Genomic DNA, 6,000 nt, shown 5'->3' with positions numbered 1-6,000 from the left:
AGCTAGTCGTCAGTGTTAAAATAGTTAATAGGTTTGACTCAGAATATATCATGAATCAAAAATAATGTTTTAACTTGGGCAAATAACTCGTCAAGGAGAATAGTGTGTTTTAATAAATGTGTCTCCGTATTTAAGTGAAAATATTTATGCCCAAATTAATTTAATTTTATTTATTAAATCTTTATTGTGTGCCTATTATGCATTAGGCACACAATGCTTAATTCTCATTCTTTTTCAACATCTTAGAATGGAATAAACTACAGGAGACAGAAGTTTCCTTTGTCTGATTTAATTGATTTTGGGGAGATAGACCAGCGTAAAGCCACCTGCATCAAATAACAAGAGTGTAGAAATAGGAGTTAAAGTACCATAAAAGTTGGGAGTTAACCCTGATGCAGTAAACAATTTTCAGTCTCAAGGATACTTTGAGATACAGTTTTTATCCCTACAACTTCCCTTTTAGGAACAAAGTAAGGATACTAAAAATGGATATACACCCACGGTGTCCTTAATGCAAATAAGATCATTAACAACTGCTATGTTGCCAGCAACACCCTCTCCTTAGAAAACCATGGATAAATTACGAGGATATTATTCCAATACCAAGAAAAAAAGAGGGAAAATTGGTGCTATTTTAATTTGTTTTCCTTTCTTCATGTCTAATGAATGGGTTTGTGCATGCAAGTGTGTGTATACGTACTTAATTACTTTAAATAATTTGGAGGAAAGAGGGGTGTTGGAAGAGGTTCTCTGCAAATTCAGCTAGCCCAGAAGGAATTGTCAAACCACTTGAATAGAAAAAGAGAATGGGGAAAATCGAGTGCCTTCCATGAGCCAGACCCTATGTGATTATCTGGATACACAAGGATAAAGAAGATAAAAAAGTTCTTGTCCTCAAGAAACTCAATCAGGACAAGGAACTATAAGCAGAAGTGAAAGTGAACATTCAGGACTAGCTCGTATGGTATTAAGCAGCCAGGGTAAGATGTAACATGGATATGGGAAGGTAAGAGGTTGTAAAAATAGCTTGGAGACAATTTCTAGTGACTTGAATTTAAGACCTAAAGTTAATGCTCTACTTTCCTTTCCTTTTTTTCCATAGCCAAAGAAGTAACAATGCCAGACAACTATATGAAAAGATTTAGTTTTTAAATATTTAATCTGGTCTATAAATTGAATGTTTATGTCTCCCCAAAATTCATTAGGTTGAAAACCCAATCACCAAAATGATGGTACTTTGAGGTGGGGGTTTGGGGAGGAGATTAGGTCATGAGGGGGATTCATGTCCTTACAAGAGAGGCCCACAAAACTCCCTTGGCCCTTTTACCAAGTGAGACTATGATTTAAAAAAAAAAATAAGGCCTTCTAGGAATTGGGCCCTCATCAGACACAGAATCTGCCTGTGCCATGATCTTGGACCTGCCAGCCTCCAGACCCATTTAAAAAGACCCATTTAAAACAGGAATGTGCAGGATAGGGATTTTAAAAAGATTGTGAATCAGATAAATATATTACCCTTGCACATTGACATAGACATTTTTTTTCATGTTAATAAGAAATTGTGTTTTTGTCTTTCTGATATTTAGAAGTATTTCCACGTTTGCTGCTTTATACTGTTTTTAACTTTATTTTCGGATTTGAGTGAGAAAGTTCTAAACTGTGAGTGATAATGTGAAATTTGGCCTATGTAGAAGCACTCTGTGGGGATGCTGGGTCTCTGTGGCTTACCTATATGTTTAAATGGGGCTGGATGAGTCAACCAGGGTGGACCAAAGGCTATGATTTGGTGTTAAAATTAGGACACGCATCGGCAGTGTCCCTTCCTTTAGCAAGTAGACAGCTCTGGGAGTGTTCTTTCTGTGGCGCTATTTGAATGTGTAAAAACACCACAAAAAACCTGTGGAACAATTGTAGCCCGACAAATCCAGATTTTCCCATTCCTCTTGTAATTTTTAGATCAAATCCCAGGTTAAACAATGCAGCCAGCCCGTGGCACACTCTGTAGGGACAGAGGCAGAGCAAGGTGCACGGTGCTTTCTGTGAGGAAATCAAGAGGGTTTGTATTTGGAGGCTTGGTTATTTGCAGTTTGTTTTCTGTATTTTAACATTTGTAAAACAACAACAAGAAAAACTACCTTTCAATTTTGGTTGTTGAAGCTTTGCTGGGAAAAGTCTATTCCACAGCAAAAATTCAAGGCAGGAAGGGAGGCTTAAATTAGTGTTTCTCTAACTACCGGAGGCAAATAGCTTTTATTTTTTCTTTTAAATTTCCAATATATTGATGACCGTCACTTTTGTAAAATCTAATAGAAGTTACTAGAAAATTAAATAAAAGACATGCAAAATGTAAGCTCCCAGTTTTTATTATTAGATTCAATAGAAGTATTTTTCCTTTGTCAAGCTGCTCTACAGGTTTCTAAATGCTTACAATTTGCTACTTTTGTCTCCACATTTTGTAAAAAAGTTCTGGTAAGTGGACCATACTTCGAGTATCACAGGCTTAGAAAATTGTGAAAGCAATCAGGAAATCCCAGAGCAAATGATACAGTTAAAAAAGAAAAAAGAAAAAACTTGGGCGCCTGGGTGTCTCAGTTGGTTAAGTGTCCCCCCTCGACTTCGGCTCAGGTCATGAACTCGTGGTTTATGAATTCGAGCCCTGCATCGGGATTCTCTTTCTCTCTCTCTCCCTCTCTCTCTGTCTTTTCTCTGTTTGCATAGTGTCTCTCTGTCTCAAAATAAATCAATAAGCTTAAAAAAAAAGCTATACGTAACACTTTGCTGAGTCAGGACTACCTTTGTTTCTCTGCATTAACCCAAGTTGCAGCAAGTTACCAGCTGGCTGCTGTCTGATTTCTGCAAAAGTAGAGACATTGTTTTTGAGCACTAAAGCAGTAGCTGTTGGTGGAATTCAGAATTGAGAAGCTAGTTGTGTGTGTGTGTGCACGCACATGTGCGGAACTATAACCTATAATCCGGGGGAACTTTGGGATCTTCATGATTTTTTTTTTAAAGTAGCATCAAAAGAAACATACCCTCTGGAATACTGGCAATTACTTCTAGTTGTTTCTAAATTCATCTTTGTAAAATTTACAAATATAGAATGGAAGGCATCTTGGGGAGTTTCACTGAGTGATATTACCTCATCTTTAGAGCTATTTGTTTTCTGCTGTTTTTATTTTTTCAGCACCCCCCATATCCCTCTATAAATCCTTTCCTCTGCTTCGTCCAAGTTTGTACTTCTTCTTACTGAATGATGAAGGGGCTATCAGTCACTTCCACCTCCATTTCCCCTTCCTTCTAAAACAATAGTAAGTCTTGATATACTTTTTTATGAACAAATGATTACCCAGAATAATAAAAGCTTGATTCCCAATCGTCCCTGGCAGTCAAGGGTAATTTTGAGAGTAACTGTAGACAATGGGATAAGAGCAGAGGTGTTGGCACCAGGTTGTGGGAACCATACTTAAAAGACCCCTGGCAATCACACTTGGCTTTATTTTCCTCTTTGCCTCTACCTAATTTCTGGCTGAAATGCGGAGCTCCACCCATCTTGGTTATAACATTGTCTGGGGAGTAGGAATCACATACGCTGGAATGAAGAGCTAGATGAAGTATGGATCTCCAACAGCTCCAAATACCATCCCATCTCCCTACCATTTCAAATAGATCTCCTCTGAAAGTTTTGACCTTGAGAGAAAATAAACTTCTGCCTTATTTAATCAACTATTACTCAGAAACAAACCTTGTCCTAACTGATGAGCGTGATAATAATGGAAGCATATTACAAATACATTTCTGTGCTTTTCAACGTGGTAGCCATTATCTATATGTAGTTATTTAAAAGTTAACTTAAATAAAATGTAAAATGCAGCTCCTCTGTCACCCTAGCATACTTTATGAGCTCAATAGCTATGTGTGCCTAGTGGCTATACTGACCAGTGCAGAAATTGTAGATATTTCCCTCATCACAGAAATTTCTGTTGGACAAGACCTAAGTTATTTCTTATTGTGACAAAATAGATATTTACTACAATTTTCATTTCAAGGGAAGCTGGGTGACTGAGTCAGTTGAGCATCCAATTCTTGGTTTCAGCTCAGATCATGATCCCAGGGTTGGGGGATTGAGCCCCACATTAGGCTCCATACTAAGCATGGAGCCTGCCTGGGAATCTCTCTCTCTCCCCCCACCTCTGCCCCTCTCTGCTGCTTGCACTCTCTCTCTGTCTCAAAAAAAAATTATTTTCAATATCTTTAAAGTACCTACATACGGAGTCACCCAGATAATCAAATAAATATGTTTAAAAAATATAAAAATACATAGCAAATTTTGAGATAATTAAATGTTTGAAAACAAATCACAAGAAATACAAAATCATTCCTGGGATGGATGGACATAAAATTCAAGGGTTGATCCAGGGCCTGAAAGAAATAATTCCAAGTTCTTCTACCTCCCTTCCCCAATTTTCCAACTTATTATTTCAGGTGAAAGTGGATATCAAGGATGCCTACATGGAAAGGAATGAGGAGAGGGGCAGTGAGACACAAAAGTTAAAAGATATACCTTGGTCATCTTTTGGTTGGTAAAATAAAATAATGAGGGCCAACTGTATTTCAACTGACTTTGAGATAACAAAACGTAAGAACTGACGTTATTTACAGTAATCTCATTTCCTTCATCTTTGTCTTTCTTTTTTTATTATTTTCCTCTTATTTGAAGTCACGTGCCTTATTTTCTACATAGTGCTTGGAGCACCTGCATATTACAGCATGCTAAGACCTCCAGAAGTTTGTCTATGACACATTTTCCTTTCTTAAGAGTGTGAGAAAGACGTTTTCACAAAGATGCAGTGTAGTATAACAGAAAGTTTAGAAACTATTTCATTGTTAAAACCTATCAGTTTGTTACATTTTTATTTTTGGTTGTCCCCATAGAAGATATCCAGGCTACTGCTCCTTTCTTCATATTGTTCTTCAAACTTTTTTTAAAGTAGACTTCACACTCAATGTGGGGCTTGAGCTTACAACTCTGAGATCAAGAGTTGGATGCTCTACCGGACTGAGCCAGCCAGGTGCTCCTCCTTTCTTCATATTGACTAGTAGACTTTCTACTTTTAAATATGCAAGTATATCCTTTCCCATGAGGCGTTAGCTAAAAACCAACAAACAAAAACCTTTATTTATTTTTAAGTGTTTATATTTTTGACAGAGAGAGAGATCAGGGAAGGGGAAGAGAGAGAGGAAGATACAGAATCCAAAGCAGGCTCCAGGGTCAAGCTGTCAGCACAGAGCCCAATGTGGGGCTCGAACTCACAAACTGTGAGATCATGACCTGAGCCAAAGTTGGATGTTCAACAGACTGAACCACCTAGGTTCCCCAAAAACCTTTATTCAAAAACATTACAGTAGATTTTATTCTATAAAGTGATTATGAAAATTGAAGACTTGCTCTCTTAGTGAACTAAATTTTTTTTCCCATCTGGACTTAGTATTCAAGGGATGTCACATTGAACCTCATTCATATGGAAATGCATTGGAAACTCATCACAATGTTATTGGCTATATAGTAGAATTTAACATATATATATATATATATATATATATATATATATATATATATACATTACCCAGTCATGTATGGTGGTGATTCAGGAGTTCAAGATATTTATTTTGCCTTAATCACTTTTCCCCAGAAAGAGGTAATACCTTGATTAGCTGTCCATGCTTTCTGTTGCTATATCTCAACCCCAGGTCACAATAAACCATGGCTTTCAGCCTTAGAAAGGCATCAGTGAGGTGATGTAATAGAAAGTACATAAGATTAGAAAGAGTTTTCAACCCCTGGCTCCTGTTAGTTGTGGAACATGGTTAAGGGTCCTAGCCTTCCTAGGGCTCCACAAAATGAAGCATAGATTATTTATTTCTTAGAGATATTATGAAAATGAAGTAAGAAAACTTACGGGACTATACCACTGTCTTAGTTGACTTGGAGTGTCATAACAA

This window comes from Prionailurus viverrinus, chromosome B3, assembly GCF_022837055.1.
Source record: "Prionailurus viverrinus isolate Anna chromosome B3, UM_Priviv_1.0, whole genome shotgun sequence".
NCBI classification, from domain to species: domain Eukaryota; kingdom Metazoa; phylum Chordata; class Mammalia; order Carnivora; family Felidae; genus Prionailurus; species Prionailurus viverrinus.
This window is presented reverse-complemented; position numbering follows the sequence as displayed.